Genomic DNA, 23,336 nt, shown 5'->3' with positions numbered 1-23,336 from the left:
AAAATGAACCAACCATGACATTATTTTAACATAAATATGATTACACTTACCTGAGTGTAAAAAGTTATAATGCCTATAAGGCTTGCATTTTTTTATTCAAAATTTATACTTATGCGTCATTCATTATTTTCGTCTTGGCCATATCTGTTAATATATTCATCCGTTTGGAAATCCAATGCAGCTTAGAAATAGGTAGGGCATAAAATTGCTTACTGAACAGGACTGATACCTCACCTGTACGTTAAAGAAAAAAAAAGTTTCGATAAGATATATTCATTGTGCTACTAGGTTACACTGCAACCTTCATAGTATATATATATATATATATATATATATATATATATATAAAAATAAATATATATATAAGATATATTATACATATGTGTGTGTGTATTATATGCTTGCGTGTATACATACACATATAGTGTGTGTAAATTCTATATTTAGGTAACAAGGAGCTCGCTCAGTCACAAGTTTTTCCAAACATCTTGAATCTAACTCACGTTATAGGAAAATTTCAGCATCAGTATAACAAGAACTTCTGGTGACCTTTACTGCCACTGAAGCATTATTTGTGCAAGAGTAGCTGTACATTAATGAGGAAGTTTGACAGAAAACTTTAGTCGCCAACTTCCTGTTTATGGGGTCTGTTTCTCCTGTATGTAATCTGTTTATGGGGTTTCTATTTCTCCTGTCTGTAATTTATAATCTCATGGTTATGTAGTACATATGACCGAGTAAAACGTATGAGTGCAAGAAATGATATTTGAAATGATACGTCACTTATGTAAGTAAATCGGATTCACTCATGTAAGAGATCCTTAAACATTTTTGCCGTCGGATACAAATTTCATGCTTTGTTGCAAATAGAAACGATGCAGTAGTTCGGCTGGTTTATACAGTAATTATTAAATGCATGAAACTAGGAATGTTATATCTATGAAAATGGTGAAAGCTATAGTTGATTCACATCAACCGTGCATCTGATGTCTAGGCCAGTCCCCTACGACGCTCCTGATTGGCTGTTGATAAGGCAATCACAGGGCTGGAAACTCAGGAGAAGTGGAACATAAATCCTACCCATGTGAACTCTCGAGAGACACTGAGAGTTTCCAGCCCTGTGATTGCCTTATCAAGTTCGACAGCCAATCAGGAGCGTGGGAAGGGACTGGCCTATAGACATCAAATGCACGGTTGATGTGAATCTACTATAGCTTGAGAACATAATTACCAGTGTCATTGGCAGCACCCGGCTGACAGTATGAGTGGACAAACTTCGAACAGCCCGTCCCTTTCTACTGACTGAAGACCTTAAAGTCCTTATGATCCACTGCCAGAACATACCTGAAATGACTTCTTACCATGTGGGATTAATTTTACATAAAAACTCCTCTGCAAAATTGTAGATTCCATGGAAACTCGTTCAAGATTTTTCTGTAGCTCATGACATTAGTGACGGAACACAGAAATACATACTATAAGACCTCCTTGAAATATTGATTGACTTCTTCATGACGAAGCCTATTCGTGACATCGCAGCTGGGTAATAATTAATGAAGTTGAGGAACATTTGGTTTGGTCAGTATTTTTATCCGGTGACAGCCAGTGAATGCCATATAAAATTGGCAACTCAGCTCCATGGATAACCGTTGGGAGATAGGGGTGAGCTAGTAGGTACCAAGCACATTCCGGAAACATTATATAATCTTGCAAATGCCATAGACATCTGTTATCAACGACAGCGGGATGCAATACAAAAAGAAACCAAGTCTTTAGGTACAAAGATTTGTGAACTATAGAAAAAAAATAATCATTTGATACAGTTAGGATAGAATCTTTCCAAAGTAGCAGTAGCCATGGCAATGAGCCTGATGAATATTGTCCTTGCTCTTGATGTCTTTCATAACAAGACAATATTCTTTAAGATAAAAGCAAGTCAATCTTGTGAGCCTCAGATGATTATTTTTCCTTTTGTATATGAAAATATGTTATGAATATTTATGACAATCACGGGTTTTATTATCGTGCTCAGGTAAACACCGTAGTTTTCACTCTGACAGCGTCAATGAAGTCTCAAGAGTTGAGTCTTTTATATAATGTTTTCCGAACTTCTTTGAAAACAAACATGATCAAGAACGTCACAATCACCACTGAATTTTATAAAATTCCGATTCCTAATTCTCTGTGATCGCTTTCGTTTAAAAGATTTCTCAAAACTGAGAGCAACCAGAATAACTCCTACCTGCAGCAGGTTTATGAAATAACAACTTTATCTTTGAACGTATGTCGGGAAAAGACTAGTGGTTTCTGTCAATCCCACCCGTAACTGATGACGTCACAAGTTACTCCGCCATGTTTGTTTACAAGTGGTCGTGGTGATGTCACGTTCGCTGATAACTGTTAGGAATGATCTTTTGTAGTGTCGGCAGTAGGGGTTCATATTAATAATGGCGATGGCTGATAATTATAGTGTTTTTAGTTATAATGTAAACGATAACCAGAAGTGCTGATGGTGTTCAGTGAAGCAATATGGTGGTGTTGAGGTAAGTACCTGAAAGCTTACCCTATCAGTCTAGATTTTCACTTCTTTTACTTGAAATTTTGTATAACCAACACCTGAATGAAAACGTAGTTAAATATACCAGTAAATGGGCCAAAAGCGTGAGGCATTCAGGTAGGGGGTAAAGGGTTAGCTGCATTATTTTATATTTAGATAGGCTATATCATTAAGCTATCCAAAATTGGGCTGCCCATACTCCTACCTACTAGGGGGAAACATCAGTTCAGGCCAACCCTCATCACGGTGACGGGTCTTATTCACTCGATATTTAATGGTGAAACATGAATACAATTGCAACTCTAAGCATACCATTTAAAAGACTGAAGTTTCGTCAACATATTGTGATATATGAAAGCCCCATACGAACTAAAATAAGCATGTGAGCTCTTCGTAAAATATGTTTTCAAGGCAGTTTTGAAATCCAATATGGCGGCTACGTTTTTCATGGACGGTTCTCATCAGTGACGGACACCATCTTTCCCCAGCCTTCCCAGCACTCATTTGAACAATGTTAGCGTATGTATGTAACGTTTATTGATCTTACTCAAGATTGCAGTTGTAATCAGCACAATAAAACAACATTTTGTTGCCTATATTAGTGAAAGTATGAAACTTGTTATTCCCGGGGTTATGGTTGGAACTGAATTCATTCTTACCTTGTAATCGGCGGTTTTTATCCTTACTGCCATCATCAACTGAAACTCCACAGTGCTTATTTGATTGTTATTATACACATTTTGGTCTCAGTTCACTCCACATTGCACTTTAAACCCGTTGCTGTTCCTGGTTTCTAAGCGCGCGCCAGCCATAAACACAATTACAAACAGCAGACGACGACAGACGACGACAGACGACGAAACTGCAAAGTTTTATTCCCTAAACTGTTTACTTTACTCGTTATTTAGTTTAAATTTACATTGTTATTTAAAAATTTTGATTTAATTCATGTATATTATCCCTTTTTAGCAACCAAATTACCCCGAAAAATTACAGATATTTCTAACGTAGATAAAATCAAATGTTTCTAACGTTTTCGTACATCTGGCTGCCGAAAACCATAGAGGAACGAATACGGAAAAGTGCATAGAGGAACGACTACGTTTTTTTTTTTTTTGCTTTTTTGTTTTTGCTAGCACTTTTCATTGATTTCAGTCTTTATTAGTATTTTGAATTTCTTAAATAATCGTATGCCAGAAATAAATTGAACCTTTAATGTTTGCATGCTTTAATGTTTGCATGCTAAGAATGGCAAAATCATCGTTGCCACATTAGTGGAGGCTTCACACATACGCCGTTCCATTATTATAAACTGTTTCCATGAATTCTAGTTGTCATAGTAATGCAATAATGATAAAATTGCTTTAATATTTATGTATATATACTTCCAATACATAGCCTAATTTCACCAATTTCAACGTTTTGTGTGTAGTCTTATACCCAGTTTGGAGGGTCAACACATACCGAATGGCAACAGAGAGAGAGAGAAAGGAAGGCGGAGGAACGAAGAAGAAAAGGGATGGCGGTGGAGGGGGGGGGGTGGGGGGGGGGGGGGGGGGGGGGGGGGGGGGAGAGGGTAGGTGGAGCTTTATTACGCGTGTTCGTATCCATTTCTGCATAATGGAGTTTTTGTCTCTTGGTACAAGGACAAGTGTCGTTATTCTTTTTACGATTAGTGATTCACGATACCCTTATAAATTACGGCACTGGGTGTAATGCACTATAGCAAAATCTCGTTCTGTTACGAGTGTTTCGTTACAGAAATAGGTATTGCCCAAAACGTGCTTGCACTGTCTCTGAAACCCATAGTAGACATGCTGCTTAGTTGTCAATCAAGTTTTTATAACCAAGTATTTTTTACAAGCTAGCTATGAATAAATTTGTATTTTTCTCAGTCAAAACATATGCCCCTCAATGCAACTAACCTTTCTTTTAACGACTTTCTGGTCATTGCAAATTCGGCCCCATAATTTCTTATGGTGCGAAAACAGACAGAGGCCCATGGACCGAAAACGATTGCGTCACACTACGGCGATAATCCAGCAGTAAAAACATCTTCATATATCCAAAAAGTAAATAATAAAGATATATATGCGCATTAAGATTATAACAATTACATGTATAGCTGATAACAATCTGCACGAATAACTGGTAAACTGTTCTGCAATGACAGTTGAGTATAGCAATTATTTACAATAGGTACGAAAGTCAAGATGTCGTGACGTCATAATACAGAACTTGAAAGAACGTTCTAATTCAGAAAAAATAATTACTTAAATTTGAGTCAGAGGCGAGTTACTTTTTCAATAACGAATATTTTCAAATTAATCATCATAAATATGTAAAAATATTGATGTTTTACTACTTATTAAAAATTAGCCAAGAGAACGCTTCTCGTCATCTTCTACCCCAACAGCTGTTTACGCCTGGCTTGTTGTTGAGGGTGAGAAATCGTGTTTCGATTGTTGTGATAAAAGTGCTCCAGCGTCTGTGGGTACAAGTGGTGTGCGGATTTATCACAGGAAATGGTTAGTTTATTGACACAAGCTACTCGTAAACATCGAGATGGCGTCAATCTTCGAAACATTTTTAGTTGTAAGTAAAAATTTCTAAAGCGTTTTGGTGAGATTTCCACTGCCGTGGGCGCCATTTCAGTACCCTCTGTTTAAATCTGTTTAAAATCTTAAAATTTGGCCAATTAATTTCCTAACTTTGGGGAAAATACTTACTTCGAAAGGAGAGTAGAGGTCTTTAGCTCCGTTTCTCACCAACAACAAGTCGCGACTGATGCCCATCTCGGGTGTCAGGACGCGTTATAATGTACTTTTTCGGAGGGTGGCTTGCACTGATGGTAGCTGGCCTGCGTGGCTGCTTTGATGTTTTACCGGTATAGGAGAAACAACCGCCTTGAGTCGGAACAGACTTAGCTATTCGGACCTTGACTGATTCGGACCACGTACCGGCTCATTCGGACCTTTATCCAGGCTTATTCGGACCTTCATATGATTGGCCAATTTTTCTATGCAGTTTTACCTCCTGAACAAGAATTTTAAGTAATATTTATTCGGACGACTGTAATTAACCCCCAGGGCTCGTACTAAACACGGCGAAATACATTTGACGCCCCAATTCCTGGTGGCTTTCGTATTCGCGGGGACGAACGATACGGAATGCTTATATAGAAATACCCATTGGTATAATATAAAATTATTAGTATGGGTCCGAATCAGCCTAGCAAATGGTCCGAATCAGCCAAGATTAAGGTCCGAATCAGCCACGGTACGAATCAGCCAAGGTCCGAATAAGCCTGCATCCCTTGAGTCAGTCTTACTCAGGTGATCATCCGTATTCACTCGATATTTAATTGGTGAAACAGGAATACAATTACATCTTTAAGCATACCATTCAAAAGATTGAAGTTTCGTCAACATTATGTGATATAGGTATGAAAGCTCCATGCGAACTAAAATAAGCATGTGAGGTCTTCGTAAAATATGTTTTCAATGCAGTTTTCAATTCCAATATGACGTCATTCGCATCCGGTCCCTTTCATGTTCGGTATCGATACCACGTCCTTCCCAGCGCTCGAACAGTATTGGCGTACCCATATATGTAACACTTATTGATTGCAGTTGTAATCAGCACAATAAAACAATATTTTGTTGCCCATATTAGTGAAAGTATGAGATGTCTTATTCCTGAGGTGGTCATGGTTTGAACTGAAATTGATTTTTACCGTGTAATCAGTGATTTTATCCTTACTGACATCACAAATGAAACTCCACAATGCTTATTTGATTGTAATTATACACATGCATTTACAAACTGTTTCCATGAATTCTAATTGTCATGGTAATGCAATAATGATAAAATTGCTCTATGTATATGTACTACAAATAGATACGCAAGTTTGGAGGGTAAACACATACCGATTGGCAACACTGATAAACAATAGGAGAGTGCAAACAACACTGTAGCTACTGTTCACAGCAAAACCTTTGATATTTGAGTCGGGAATCTAGTTACTTATTCAACAACAAATATTTTCAAATTAGTTGTCATGAATACGTAATAAATTTAACTATTTATTTCAAAATTATCCAGCACATTCTTATTCTTTCCTCCTGAAAAATCGCAAGTTTCCTTGGACATGAGGGCGAACGTCGTCATCGTTTAACCCTCTTACGCCGATTGGATATTAAACGTGAGTCAAAAGTCTCCCGATGCCGATTGGACGTATTAAACGTCGAGTCAAAATGTCTCCCGTATGCCCGATTGGACGTACCATACGTCGACTCAAAAAAGTTTTTTTTAAATTCGCGGAAAAATACTTATAGGCCTACCAGCCGAAAACTTTTGAATCACGCGCCTTGGGGGATGCTGGGAGTTCACGGATCGAGGTGTTATTTTGTTTCAAAGCGTGACCCAAGTGCGCATGCGCGGAATCCTTCCTTCTCGCTCCAGCCAGCATCATCGTAGCATCATCCGTCAGTGATCTTTTTGCCGCAATCGTGTTTGACTGAGCTTGTTGCGAGACTTTGAACATTTGTGTTGGTACAGAACGTTCATAGAGATGTCTGACCGTCGTATGACACGCGAAAGGCGCGTTTTACCCGTCGGAAGGGATCGTGTTAGAAGAGTTTTGGACTTGGATGCTGGCGAAGGACCAGCACCCAACCTGACCTCGCTCCTCAACGCCGTTCTGTGCAACCACTGTCGGTGAAAGTGCTTCGAAATGTGTCTCATTTGCCGTTAGTAACCCCAAGGAAGCTCGTGCCGTCCTTAGGGGCATTCGTAGGAATTTGGGAGGGCTCAAACCAAGGGACATTGACGATTATTTATCGGAGCTCGATCGAGAGCATTTGGCAAGTCCTCATTTTGATGGCGGTTGGTCATCCAGTGACGAGGACATTACTCCCGATCATAGTGATGACGAGGATTATTTGCCCCCAATGTCGTTCGAGGGTCACATCCCGAAAGTGAACTAGAATTTAGTAGTTTTAGTGCTTATGAGGGGGAATCTGAGGAGGGGGAGGACGATGATTTAGGATCAAGTTTTGTTGGCGATGATGATGAGGATACAGAAAGCGAAGGCTTGAGTGAGGGAGATGGGCCAGTGAGGGGGGTTCGTGTGGGAAATTCGTGCCCGCGCTCGTGCCCCCGCGCGCAGCGCGCAGGGGCACGTAGAAGGTCGGATAGTCGTGCTAGCCAAGGGTCGTCCGAGAGCGACGATGGTGGACAGAGGACCCCACACCACCACCTACCATGCATCCATTTACGGCAAATCCTGGGCTCACCGTACCTGTTCCCCTGACTTGCTCTGGGTTTTGTTCAGCTTTTCCTTACGCGGGAATTGCTGGAGTACCTGGTAGCAGAGACGGCGGACTACGCCGGTATTGCCGTGATGAACTACGCACGACATTATCATATCACTGGCGAGGCTGCAACCTCCCTGACTTGGCGCATTTTTTGGGGCTCCGCATTTTTTTTTAGATTGATTCCTGCTGCCGACGTCAGGATATATTGGAGGTGTAATTTTTTTTTTAAGTACGCCCAATGTGCCCGGCATTATGCCCCGTGATACTTTCCTGGCGTTGGACAGATATTTCAACGCCTTCAACCGAAGGGCCATACCCCGGAATAACTCTGATCGCCTCATTTTAGTGCGCCCAGTGTTGGAATATATTCGTGAACGCTGTAAAACTCTGGTGATTCCTGGAAAGAACCTTTCTTTAGATGAGGGGATGATGCCTTACAAAGGACGTCTAAGCATCAAAGTGTATAACCCCAGAAGCCGAAGAAATATGGCGTGAAATTTTTTTTTATTACCGAGGCCAACACTGGCTACGTCGTGGACTTTTCGGTGTATTCCGGGGTCTTCTCCACGATGCGTGAAACTGTTTTCGGGCTTGTGGATCGTTTCGTAACCAGGGATACCACCAATTTATGGATAATTATTATAACTCGGTATCCCTGGTCCAGGAACTGTATGATGCAGGTGTTCACGTCAGTGGTACCCTTCGGTTGGTGCGTGGGGCCCCGAATTCCCTCAAGAGGTACGCTAGCCATCAGCAACATCTGGCAAGAGGAGAGACACAGTGGCGGCGGAAGGGAGCTGTCTTCGTCATCTGTTGGAAGGGTGTCCGACTCGTCCCCATGATTACGACGAGCCATGAACCTGTCCCAAGAGGAGATCGTGCGCGGGCGTCGACAGGGCCGAGTTGTGTATGAGCAGTTTCGTGTAGAGCGCCCTACCGTCATTGGGCACTACAATAGGCACATGGGAGGAGTTGATCTCTTTGATCAACTCATCCAATATTATCCCTTCGCCAGGAGAACCAGGATGGATGGACCCAAAAGCTCCTGAAATACATTCTGCAGTTGGCCCTCCAAAATGCCTACGTACTCTACTGTGGGTACTACGGTCCCGATCTACGGAGGATGAGCCACTTACAGTTCCTCGAGGCAGCCGGGGAAGCCCTCATCAACTTTGATCCCAATGAGTGGCCTTCCATGTCTGCCCCCCCTGCCCCGAGCTGTAGATCTACCCATAGAGGAAAGGGCAGACCTTAGGGGTGCCTACCTATCGGTCATCCTTCTGCCGCCGCCCCTGCTGCCGACGCCCCTGCTGCTGACGCCCTGCTGCTGCCGCCCCTGCTGCCGACGCCCCTGCTGCTGACGCCCCTACTGCCGCCGCCCCTGCTGCAGACGCCCCTGCTGCCGCCGCCCCTGCTGATGCCCCCACCCGACGCCCCTTCTTCTCGTCGGGTAGTGGACCCTCCGTGTCGGCTGATGCCAGGGGATCACACACTGGATCTCCTAGAAGGGCGCAGGCAGAAACGGTGCCGGGTGTGCCATATGAATGGCAGAAGGAGAGACACCCGGTTCTTCTGTCGCACCTGCAAGATAGCTCTATGCAGGTTCGGGGAGTGTGACCGCAAATACCACAGTGCGGTCTTCTATTGGAGTGCGACTCAGCGGCGGTCAAGGGAGGGCGCACGGGACCGCGCCCTATCCCAGCGGCCGTAAGGGCGCGCATCTCCCTCCTCCACCTGTACCTCGTCATGTCGAGAGGAAAAAAATGCAAGACTCTTCAATGGAGGAGGGAGAAAACAAGAATAGAAGGAAGAGTCAGGATTAGGAGTGAGTATTCTGCATTTGTTTTATATTTATTTTTTATTTATTTTCAAGTTTTTATATCTCAGTATCTATGCATGAATACGATATTTCTTTCATTGTATGCAAAAAGAAAGTGTCACCTGCATTCCTTTTTATTTATGTATTCGTACCAGAATCGGGAAATGTAATAAATAAAGAAACACATACATATATATATATATATATATATATATATACTATATATATATTTTTATATAATATATATATATATGTATATATTATATATATATATATATATATATATATCATATATATATATATATATATATATATATATATATATATCTTTAATTTTTTTTTATGTTTGGTATTTTGGGAATAAGCAAAATACATAACAGTCTAGTAATCTTCATTTATTTATCTTCATTTGAAATAAATTTGAAGTCTCTAGAACAATATTGTGATTTATGGTGAATTTTGAAAAAATATCTTTCTTCCTCCGCGCGCCGCTTCGCGGCCGAAAATCTCCGAAATGCGTAGATCGCATTATCCTAATATTTGCTCCTTTTCATATTAGCCGTTTTTATAGAGTTTTCATATATCAAAATGTGCGCAAATTCATGAAAGAATACAACAAAAAATAATTAAAGGTTGTAGCTTTTCTCATTTCTGAAATATCTGCATATAAATTACGATAATTGGAAAAAAAAACTACGTACGGTTAACTTTGATGCAATCGAAATGGTCGAAAACGCAATTGTAAGCTAAATCTCTTACGGCCTAGTAATATTCATTTATTTATCTTCATTTTGAAAACAAATTTGAAGTCCCTAGAACATTATTGTGATTTATGGTGAATTTCTGAAAAAAATATCTTTTCTTCCCTCCGCGCGCCACTTCGCGGCCGAAAATCTCCGAAATGCGTAGATCGCATTATCCTAATATTTTCTCCTTTTCATATTAGCCGTTTTTTATTTATACAGTTTCATATATCAAAATGTGCGTAATTCATGAAGAATACAACAAAAAATAATAATTAAGGTTGTAGCTTTTCTTATTTCTGAAATATCTGCATATAAATTACGATAATTGGAAAAAAAACTACATACGGTCAACTTTGATGCAATGGAAATGGTCGAAAAACGTAATTGTAAGCTAAAATCTCTTACGACCTAGTAATATTCATTTTATTTATCTTCATTTTTGAAACAAATTTGAAGTCTCTAGAACAATATTGTGATTTATGGTGAATTTCTGAAAAAATATCTTTCTTCCCTCTTCCGCGCGCCGCTTCGCGGCCGAAAATCTCCGAAATGCGTAGATCACATTATCCTAATATTTTCTCCTTTTCATATTAGCCGTTTTTATAGAGTTTCATATATCAAAATGTGCGCAAAATTCATGAAGATACAACAAAAAATAATAAAAGGGTTGTAGCTTTTTTCTCATTTCTGAAATATGCATATAAAATTACGATAATTGGAAAAAAAAACTACGTACGGTCAATTTGACGGCCAATCTAAATGGTCGAAAAACGTAATTGTAAGCTAAATCTCTTACGGCCTAGTAATATTCATTTATTTCTATTCATTTTGAAACAATTTTTGAAGTTCTCTAGAACAATATTGTGATTTTATGGGTGAATTTCTGAAAAAAATATCTTTCTTCCCTCCGCGCGCCGCTTCGCGGCCGAAAATCTCCGAAATGCGTAGATCGCATTATCCTAATATTTTTCTCCTTTTCATATTAGCCGTTTATAACAGTTTCTAATATCAAAATGTGCGTAAATTCATGAAGAATACAACAAAAAATAATTAAAAGTTGTAGCTTTTCTCATTTCTGAAATATCTGCATATAAATTACGATAATTGGAAAAAAAACTACGTACGGTCAACTTTGACGCAATCGAAATGGTCGAAAAACGTAATTGTAAGCTAAATCTCTTACGGCTTAGTAATATTCATTTATTTATCTTCATTTTGAAACAAATTTGAAGTCTCTAGAACAATATTGTGATTTATGGTGAATTTCTGAAAAAAATATCTTTCTTCCCTCCGCGCGCCGCTTCACGGCCGAAAATCTCGGAAATGCGTAGATCGCATTATCCTAATATTTTAACTCCTTTTCATATTAGCCGTTTATAGAGTTTCATATATCAAAATGTGCGCAAATTCATGAAGAATACAACAAAAAAATAATTAAAGGTTGTAGCTGTTTCCATTTCCGAAATATGTGCATATAAAAAAAATATATATAAAAATTTCGACATTCGGTCAACTTTAACTCGTCCGAAATGGTCAAAATCTGCAATTTTAATCTAAAACTCTTGCAGTATCATAATATTCAATCATTTGTCTTAATTATGAAACAAATTGGAAGTCTCTAGAACAATATTGTGATTTACGGTGAATTTTTTGAAAAAAATATTTTTTTACGTCCGCGCGTTACGAATTCGTACATCATTTTGTGATAATATTTTTCCGGTGTTGCTTTTATTGTTTTACAATGTATTATATATCAAAATGATCGCAATTTAGTGTACAATACAACGCAAAAAAAAGTAACTGGTTAGCTTTGACCGTTTTCTGCACAGCGTGATTTGAATACAATATGTAGAATTTTTTTTTTTCGCTACCCCCATCCATATCGCATTATTTACATATGATAATGATATTATTTTTCATTTCTGATGGTTGCATTCTAAACTTCAGGCAATGACAAAAAAGGAGCCAAAAATGAACTCTTAATCTTCACAACTACGCCAGCTGTGATTTTTTGAAAAAATTATTTTTTCCACTTCCGCGCTCACTCCAAACCTGGGCCCGGCATACGGGAGACGTTTTGATTTTTTAGGGCTTTGGCGTAAGAGGGTTAAGATTGTTGTGAGGAAAGTGTCCCAGCATCTATGGGTACGAGAGGTGTGCCGATTTAGCTCATGAAATGAAAAGTTTATTGACACAAGTGACTCTGCAAACATTGAGATGGCGTCAGTCTTCTACATGTAAGGTGTTTTAAGTAAAAATTTCGAAAGCGTCATGGGGCTGTCATGGAGGTAAGTTTGCACTGCGCATGGCTAGACATTCATTAACCTCTGTTTCATCATGACATTATTTTGTACCTGAGAGAAAACTCTTATTTCAATGGAAAGTAGAGGTCTCGAGGTGTTGCTTCCACAACCGATGACTTGTGACTGGTGTCCATCTCTGGTGTCAGGACATGTTAAATAACTTTTTCTGGAAGGTGGGTCAACGAACGGGCAAGACTAGCCCAGATAGTCCACTCGGTTGTTTCCCCTATAGCCAAGATACTATTGGGCGCAGAAAAACCACCTTTTCACCCGATATTTAATTTGTGAAACAAAAATACAATTACATCTTTAAGCATACCATTCAAAAGATTGAAGTTTCATCAACACAATGAGATATAACTATGAAACGCCATAAGAACTAGATAAGTAACCAGTGAAGTCTTTGTAAAATAGGATGTGGCCAAAGGTAATTTTGAATCCAATATGGTGGCCCTTCAGGATGTGAGCCACTCTTCCCTCACAGAAAGGCCACGACCTTCCCAGCGCTCATTTGAACAATATTTGTGTATATAGGTATGTAATCCAGCGCTCATTTGAAAAATATTTGCGCAGGGTAAATTACGTACCGATGTGTGGCCAGGCGACCACCTGTACAGTTGTGGGATCACTTTCCCAAATATAATAACATTAGCACTTCCAGTAACTTGAATTAGATGTCAGCGACAGTCAGTCACAAGCCAACCTCCGTGGAAGCCAACACCTCTCGAAGTATAAGTGTTTTCTCCCAAGTTAGAAATTAAAGCCATAATTTCCAATTAAACAGAAGTGTGAAAGTCTAGCCATGCGCAGTGCTAACTTACTTCCATGACGCTTTCAAAATTTTTACTTAAAACTCCTAACCTATAGAAGATGGATGTCATCTCGATGTTTGCGGAGTCACTTGTGTAAACAAACTACCATTTTCCTGTGCTAAATCCGCACACCACTTGTACCCATAGGCGCTGGTACATTTTCTTCACAACAATCTTAAACGACGATGGTGTTTACACTTGCGACCGGGGAAACTTGGCGATTATTTGGGAAGAAGAAGAGGAGTGCTCTAGATAACATTTAAAAAGTTAGTTAAAAACCAGAATAAGGTTATGAATTGCATAAATGGATTACGTATTCATGATAATTCATTTGAAAATATTTGTTATTGTAAAAGTAACCAGAGTCCTGACATAATTTCATTGGTTTTGCTGAGAACTTAGCTAGGTGCTTGTTCGCGCTCCTCCCTATTTTTTTTTTTTTTATCATTGTTTGCCAATGGTTTGTGTTTACCCTCCAAACTTGGGTAAGATTTACACAAACCTGTGGAAGTAAGGGAATTTAGCGTATCTATTTGTAATATATATACAGAAATATTAGATCAATTTTATCATTATTGCATTATTACTATGACATCTAGAATTCATGGAAACAGTTTGTAAAGGCATCGGCCTATTTGTCAAGTTCCAGTAAATTGGCAACGATGACTTGCCATTCCTAGCACGCATTAAAGGTTACATATGTTTCATCCATACAATTATTAAAAATTAAAAACAAATTATTTCAGCCATACAATTATTTTTTAGAAAGTAAAAATTGTAATTACAGACTTGAATAAATGAAAAGTGATAGCAAATAAGTACCATTTTTTCTTATAATTCACTAAAACGTCGCCTGCTCGACTCGTGGATTCTGGCTGCCAAATGTTTTCAAACAAGGCTGAAAAATTATTCCCGCCATGTCTTTACTCTAAACAAAAAACTCTCGTGCATTTAAAGTGGAATTTGCAGGGAATTAAAGAACGAAATGTGTAAAATTACAATCAAATAAACACTGTGGCATTTCAGTTGGGATGGCAGTAAGGATAAAACCACCGACTACAAAGTAAAAATGCATTTCAGTTCAAAACATGACCCCGGGAATAAGACTTATCATACTTTCACTAGTATAGGCAACAAAATGTTATTTTATTGTGCCGATCACAGCTTCAGTCTTTAGTTAAATCAATAAATGTTACATATATATACAAATATTGTTCAAATGAGCGCTTGGAAGGACATGGCCCCGCCGCGATTGCAGAACCGAATTGCATTCACAACCATACCTCGCCATATTGGATTTAAAAACTGCCTTGAACACAGTATTTTATGAAAACTTCACATGCTTATTTTACTTCGTATGGCAGTTTCATATATCTAATTTTATAGACGAAATTTCAATCATTTAAATGTTATGCTTAAATAGTTTTAATTGTATTGTTGTTTCACCAATTAAATATTGAGTGAAAAAGTGGTCTTTCATCGGATCAATGGTCGCACAGCGGTGCTTTACCCTACATATGTAACCTTTATTGATATTACTCAAGATTGTAGTTGTAGCTAATCAGCACAATAAAATATTTTTGTTGCCTGTTACTAGTGAAAGTGTGTGATGTCATACCTGGGGTCATGTTTTGAACTGAAATGCATCTTCACCTTGTAATCGGTGGTTTTGTCCTTACTGCCATCACAAGTGAATTCACATGAACCATGTGAGATTTGTTTACATCGAAACCGTGGCAGGAAAATTTTCCAGCCTTATTTTACATCTGGCTGCCAAAAACATCCACAAGCATAAAATGGATTAGTGAATTGTTTATGATCAAAATTTTGTATTTTGCTGCTAGCACTTTTCATTGATTTCAGTCCATTAGCCTATTACTATTTTCACTTTTTATTTATTAATAAGTATTTAATGATTGCGTGCTAGGACTAGAGTACCGAAGTGTGACACTATTACCACTGTCTGCTGTCATATTAAATATATATGTATATATACGTATAATGGTTAATTAAGTAATACTTGCGGATTGGCTATTTCTTTGGAAATTTCAGTTTCCTACAGTATTATATATATATATATATATATATATATATATATATATATATATATATATAAATTGATGCTTGAGAACAGTCAAACTTCGATCAGAAGTCTTCATAGGCATACAATGGTACTTTATCTGAGACGGAATCTCATGGTTGCCACCTTTGTTAAATCTGGCTACCCAGTGCCAAACTGAAAGCCTCCTCACACCCAGCTGATCTGATATCTCCTGTGTTTAAGGCTAGATTGCTTCAATGCACATATCTCTGCTTTTAACTGTTGACTCAAATCACTGTCTTGCCCATTTTAATGTCACGGGGCAATAATAAAGTGATATGTGGTAGGCAGAAATTGCGGTTTTTGGGTGTGCTGAATAAAAAATATATTACCAGCTCTTATTAAACTCCGAACAAGTGACTTAAAGGTCTCTCCTTGTTAAGTGCTAAGCTTCACTCCTTTCTGTACACCCTGTAAGCGGTCTAATGGACTGAGGAAATTTCTTCATAACTTAACGTTCCTTCAAAATTCGACAAGATATTAGGCCGCTTGATGCTAAGTGGCCTAATATCTTGTTGAGTGCTGTAAATATTATATATATTATATATATATATATATATATATATATATATATAATATTATATATATATACATATATATATATATATTTATATATATATATATTTATATATGTGTGTGTATATATATATTATATATATATATATATATATATATATATATATATATATATATATATATATATGAACTAACTGATTTATTACCTGGGCAATAAGTTATACATAGTGTTTGGACAGAAACGGAGTGCCTGACCTCCAAGTCTTGTGATCTGCATGCAGACAGAGAAGAATTAATGTTTCTTAGTAGTTATAATGAAATGACGATAACAAAAGACGTTATGGACGTACATTGGTGAATTATATATCGACGTAAAGGCTAGGAAATCCTATATACAAACTTATACGAGTGATTCTTGCTGCTTAGCGGGTAAAGAAGATTTTTACAAGTTCTCCCCCCCAGACAATTATTAATCATTAATAATGAATAATTGGAAGATTTGTACAGTTAATCATGATATCTTGTCGGTATGAGGAGCATCCCGTCCTGAATTCTTGATATTGAGGTTGGGGATGGTCTTGACCGTTTAGTTCGTTTCTGGTGGGCCTGCTGGGATGTCGTCCTTCGTCCGGCCCCTGGGACGACCTTGACCACGTATCAGAATGTCGGTTCTTAGCTTGAGGTCTTATTTGCTCCTACGCGATATACAAACCCTTGGTCCTTTACATTAGGAATTATTTTCAGCGTATGCTCGAATACGGCCATTAAATTCTTGATCGAGGTGGTTTGGCAGTAACTACTGTCTGGTAGACGGGTAGGCCCGCCTGTCTGGATGTAAACACTCCACTTTGCTTTCAGCCATCTTCTGATGAAGACACATGTTTGTGAGCTCTTGCCGACTAGCCGTTAATTACAATTTTCCCGATGGGATCTTTGATTTGTTATTTTGAATGAATATGTATATACTGTGTATGTAGTCTACTGGTCATTTTTCCAGATACATAAAAAATTTTAATAGCCACAATGCCTTCTTAACTTCTCAAATTTTTTGGTCTTTTTTGGATACGCTTGTCACTACAGAGCCTTGAGCTCCATCTTCAAAGATTTTTTAAAGAAATCATGATGTCCGGTAATGGGGAACGAACCCAGGACACCATAATCACGACAAGATCACCTTGCCCACCTGACCTCGTTGCGATTATGGTGTCGCGGGTTTGTTTCCTGCTACCGGACATCATTCTTCCAATAAAAGCAAAGAATTTGAGAAGTTAAGAGGGCATTGTGGCTATTACAATATCTCATGAATGTACTGTGTTTAGTATTAATAATTAATTGACATTAATGATTAATATGCAAACCCACTTTTTCTGATAGCCTTGCTAGCCACCTTTCTGCTTTGTGTTAAAGGTTGGCGGCAAGGGTGTGCCAACACCCTTATTACATTGTTTCTCCCTTTAACGTTAGGACGAGACATGTATTCATCGATATTTTACGCTTACGTTTGAAATTACCAATTGGAACTTCAGAGATTTTTCCTTTGTTTCTTCTGGTGTTTCCTCTTATCCTTCGTCCTTTTGCTAGCTATCGGACGAAGATAGAAGAGGGGTGGTGTTGGTGATTGAGGGATCTCCTCACATTTCGGAGGGCGGTACCCTTGGATGTGAGAGGAGTATCCTTATCTTTTTAACCTTTAACGGACGGATTAATCCTTGAGAGTAGTAAAACAGGTTTGGGGTGTTGGGCAGATTGATCCTGTAGTTAAACAATATGTATTACACGCCATTGATTTAGAAAGAATCAGGTGGGAAAGAGATGCCAGTACTTATATAACCATAAATTCACTTATGGCAACTATTATACTAACTAAGATCACGATACTGGGCCTCTCAGGACTTCAGTATATTATCAGTAGTGCTTGTGACTTGAGGGGGTAATGTTGTGCATCTCTCTCTCACATGATGTCTTTTTGTAAATTTGTGCATAAATACACCAAGGGGTTGCTGTTATTTTTTGTTATTGTCTTTTATAATAGTAAGTCGGTTACGATAGTATGTTGGCTGTAAATGTAATTTTACAAAGAAAATTGCAAAGAAATATTTGAAAATACATGTAAAAGTAAAAAAGTTACTGAATCTTTGTTCTCAGGAAATTTATGTATGTAAATATTTTTCAACAAATATGCTAAGAATTTGTTACTGCTTTTATTTCTTATCTGTTTTGATATTGTGTGAGCAGTAGTTATGATTTAAAAAATAAAATAAAATAATTTTTTTTATTAGAAACAACATACATAAGTTGGTAAAATTTACGATTGTCTTGTAAAAGAGGCCCCACTAGGGGTTGTAAATGTCATTTTCAACTCGTGAAAGGGAAGGAAAATTTTTTGAATTTTTTGAATTTTTTTTTTCCTTTCACCATGTACATTTGCATATCTTCCTCTCCTTTGCATTGATGTGTTTTTTTTTCGTAAATTGGCCGACCTTAAAGTTTACCCGGACCTGAGGAGCTTGTACATCAATATATTTTACCCATCCTGTAAGGGTTAAATCATATTTTCTTTCTTTTACAGGCTAACATTGGTGATAGTTGATTACAGCAGTAGATAGTTGGATATCTCTTTTGTGTTGACTATCCTAACCTTGGAATTGTACCTGTGACTTGTAGCATGCTGTGATATTGGTCCCCGAGTATTGTACTGTTCCCCTGCTGGAAATCATATTCATTTGCCACTGCTATCCTGGAGTTTCGTCACTGGACAAAGCCTTTGCCGCTGTCCTGTGATTATTAACTCTATTCCTGCTGGTAAATATACCTCATCCTGTAGAAGTCTTGCAGAATTTGGAGAAGTCGAGGAGGAAGAGAGCTTGTCAAATGTTGCCATCTTTCTCTTCGGAATCATCATATTTTTCATCAGCCTCCACCCCTTCGACTTCTAAGGCTCCCTGCTGAAGAAGGAGAAGGTAGTCCTCCCCCCCCCCCCCCCCCACCCCCCCCCCCCCCCCCAAAGAAGTCCTCGTCACAGGACCTGCATCCTTTCCCTGGGGAGGAAGCAGTTGCTGTCTCTTTTGGCTCACCTGTTTCTTCTGAGGGGGAACTGTGGGACGCTATCCCCAAGATTTAGTGTCTCAGGGAGCCCCAGGAGTTCGAACCCTTGTTCGTTCTTCTGTCTGGTTCCTAGGCTGCTGCTCATGGAACTAGGGCTGGTGGTCGGGTACTCGTGTATGAAGCTCTCCGAGTGTACAAAAAACCCCTCCAAGGAGCTGGTACACTCACAGTCAGTGATGGTAGTCTTCTCTCCGTCATGACAGTGGTCGCAGGGTGAGAGAATGGATCAAACTGCATTGGTGGCTCAGACCCCCTGTGTAAGCCAGGAATGGCTATTCTTCAGGTGCCCATGGTCGATGTCACTGTTCTTTGGATAAGATATCTGAGGAGATAGGAGGTGGTTCTCTGTGTAGTCCTCTTTATGAGGTTTGATCACGGAGAAGATAGATGAGTAGCAAGACGTGGCAAGTTGTAGGAAATGAATGCTTCGTTTAACAGAATGAGAACACTGCAAGCTCAGAGAAGAGTTAGCAAGAACAGTCAATCCTCCTCTCTTTTTTCCCCCTCTACTTCCTGGTTATACCGAGGTGTAGAAGGAATAAGAGCTCTATGGAAAGTATTCCCTGAGATCAAATCCGAGAGATTGTTTTGGTTCAGGCTTAGGATCTTACTGAACATATGTCAATCTGTTCAGGATGGATAACACTGAGAAGTTTGAATACCTCTACAGTGCTACTGTTATAGGAACAACCAGTTTGTCAGCTTGAACTTAGTCATCTCAGTGACCGTTTATCACTGTAGAAGCCTCCCTTTGGGACAACATCAGAGAATGAAGGTGGTCTGCTTCCATTCCTTATTATAGTCTTTTGAATGAAGAAGAATTAGGCTGGAACGTGATTTACAGTAACCTATGAATATACTCATATGTTCTCCTTGCAACATGCATCTGTTATCACTTGTACCGTCCAAGTAATAATAGGCTCATATCTGTAAGTTAACTCTTCTAATATGTGACTGAGACAAATAGTACCTTTTCTTAATTACCCTGAAACTCAGGTGGACAAGCCTTTCAGGCCTCCCAAGAGTTTCTGGTTTTGATTTTTAGATAACTAGTTGTAGTATTTTGCCAACAACACCACAATTTCATTTATTTTCATTATCACCGAACAATAGTGTTTCTTCTCCTCCCATTTTGGTTAAAATGCAGATGTTCAAGTGTATCTTTTTCTGCACTCAATAGTTCTAAGCTGAACGTATTCCATATCAGTACAAGGAGTCGAGCGAGTGGCAGAGTACTGCCTCCTCTCAGAGATTCTGTTCGCCTTAGTATTATTTCTCCTCTATCAAGGATTAACTAGATTCAAATCTCTCTGCCTGGCCATCACAGACTTAGGTGTTTGGTTAGCTCGGAATTCTCGCATATGGTCCATGTCTTCTGCCCATGTTTGCAGTTGCGAGAATTTTCAGGGAGATATATCTCATTAGGGGACTCATTATATCTTTCTGTTTACCCCACGTATAACAGAAGTCCTGTAGTCTTCTGTTCCATGCACCTGCCCCATCAGCTGCTGCGATGATTCAGAATGATTTTCTTCATACAATGTTGGAGTTTTCGTCTTCTAATATGCATTTTGTAATTCGTAAGATGTTCAATTATTCTTTGTTCCCCTGAATTGTAATGAATAATGGAAGACTTCGCCTGTTTCCCTGCCCGACTAGCTCTGTTTTCCAGAGTAGATAGGGAAAAGTGTCCTTCTGATTCAACTCACAAGAAGCGGTTCTTCAAGCAGTACAATCCCTGTTGTTTTCTACTGAAAGACATTCCACCTTCATTGCAAGCAAAGACCAACTCGCCGAGCAATGAAAAGTAGCGAATTTAAACTTTTTCAGGTCGCCCCTGTAAACACAGGGATTAATGCTGTCTTCACTGTTTGGTGTCATCGACAGGACTTTTTCTATGACCAGAATTGTTAGAGCTCACTTCTCTCCAATTCAACTGTGAAGACGTTGGTCCACTTTCACCTTAGTCATTCACTAAGTAGTATTGTTTCTCCTTAGTTGAGATTCATCTACTGATGAGAAACTTCTCTGTCTTGCCATCATAGGGACCTCGGTCTTTAGAAGGCATTTGTCTCATCTAATGTGCACATACCTCGCGAGAATCATCATCTCAGCTCTCAACATTGTTGGCAAAGAAGGTAGACGATTTGCAAGATTCATTCTCAACATCACCCTTTAAAAGGCGGGTGTCATGTCATGACTCCATCTCGGATGTGCAATCATTCGGCATCTGTTGACGAGTCCGAATCCTTCATGATCTCCTGTGCTTTGGACTTTGTGTTGCTTGATCCAGGTCAGTCATTACTGTCCTTTTTGTGTGTGTTGATGTACCAACGGAGGATCGACACTCTTCATTGAGTTTTGATACCTTTATCCACCACTGACTTCTAACGCAGAAGTGTCTAACAACACGTGTTCCTCCGAGTCCTCTGAGATTGTGAGAAACTCCTCTGCAGTTGGATACATCCAGTGCACACTTTCTCAGAGAGCGAGCAGTGCCAGTGGCTTGGTACTTTTCATCACTGATGAATATGTTGGACCGGGAGATTGATGCGGTCTCATTATGACTGCATTTATATCTCTCTTCCTTCGGGTCTGCCCACAGGTCATTGGAACCGCTTTTCCTTGGACTGGTGGTGGATGCTCAAAAAGTTGTTTGCTTACCGTCTGCCCACAGGTCATTGGAACCGCTTTTCCTTGGACTGGTGGTGGATGCTCAAAAAGTTTTTTGCTTACCGTCTGCCCACAGGTCATTGGAACCGCTTTTCCTTGGACTGGTGGTGGATGCTCAAAAAGTTTTTTGCTTACCGTCTGCCCACAGGTCATTGGAACCGCTTTTCCTTGGACTGGTGGTGGATGCTCAAAAAGTTGTTTGCTTACCCGGCTTCTTCAAGGGGACAAGTTACATCTTGCTTATGGTGTGCAGTTCTAAAGGTAAGAATGATACAAGAGTGACTGGCCTCTCCACTTTCCCCTCCTTGACTTTCTACTCCTCTTCCTTCAGGTTGAGGATAGGACTTAAACTTACACTTACTGGTCGGGCGTTTGATGTGTTAAGTTTGCACGTCGAGTTTCCTTTCTATTGTTCTTCTCAGAATCATAGAAGCAATCCCGCTCCTTCCTCCAGCAAAGGGAGGAAGGAGACTGGCAATAATGCAAACCCTTCCCAGAACATTGCATTAATGGGTCTGACTAAATATTCTTCCCGGGCGTTTTCGGATGATTTACGATTCCTCACTAATTTTGGAAAGGCCCAGAAGTCTGACTCTTGATCAGAACTCCAGTCAGTTCTGGAGGCTCACACACATTCCTTACATCAATCAGTGAGGCTTCCTTATATAAAGGAACAAGGGCTTGTATATTGTGTAGGAACAAAGCACAATTTTTTAAAGAAAATTGTATTTTTCCTAACTATACAAACCTAAGGTCCTTTACATAAAGGCCCACCTAATGCCACCCCTCAATGTGAAACCTGGCCTGAAAGGCAAAGTGGAGTGTTTACATCTGAGCAGGCGGGCTTGTCCTCTTCCCAGACGGTAGTTACTGCCTTAACCACCTTGTTGAAGAATTTAACGGCCACATTCCAGCCTATGCTGAAAGTAATTCCTAATGTAAAGGCCCTCAGGTTTGTATAGTTAGGAAAAATGCAAATAACTTTTAAAAATTGCAGTATTATTGCTAAGGTCAAAAGACCCACACAATATCTCAGCCATTTCTACACTACTATTAAAAGTTTGTCTGCCAACCATTGCTGAGTGCAATATTCCAATATGTTTTCCTGCCACTACCAACACATGGACAGAAGTTTTCATTTATACGTATCTAATTCGTCCTATATTTCAATTGAATGTTGATCTTTATGAAATAATATATTTTTATTCAAAATATTAGAGCATAAAAGCATTTTTCCTATTGAAATATTCAGATTTATACATTTCCGTTGACATCGTTTTGGAAGACTGCTCAAAATGCACGATTTCACGACATAGAAAAGTTGTTACTCCACCACATTCCTATATAATTATTTATTTTAACCCATATACCAACAATAAATTCAAA

The 23,336-nt window shown here is 39.1% G+C and overlaps 1 protein-coding gene across 2 annotated transcripts in view; it reads left to right on the top strand.

The window, feature by feature from the left end:
- The first annotated feature begins 2,374 nt into the window (after positions 1-2,374).
- Positions 2,375-23,336, top strand: part of LOC135220877 (beta-alanine transporter-like) — a 361,428-nt gene continuing 340,466 nt past the window's right edge. For both annotated transcript variants that reach the window (XM_064258478.1, XM_064258479.1), the window contains exon 1: positions 2,375-2,543. The gene's annotated coding sequence lies outside the window, so the exon portion shown is untranslated. The remainder of the gene's footprint in view (positions 2,544-23,336) is intronic.

This window comes from Macrobrachium nipponense, chromosome 2, assembly GCF_015104395.2.
Source record: "Macrobrachium nipponense isolate FS-2020 chromosome 2, ASM1510439v2, whole genome shotgun sequence".
Lineage (NCBI taxonomy): Eukaryota > Metazoa > Arthropoda > Malacostraca > Decapoda > Palaemonidae > Macrobrachium > Macrobrachium nipponense.
Note: the sequence above shows the minus strand (reverse complement) of the source record. Positions and strands in the feature narration are given on the sequence as shown.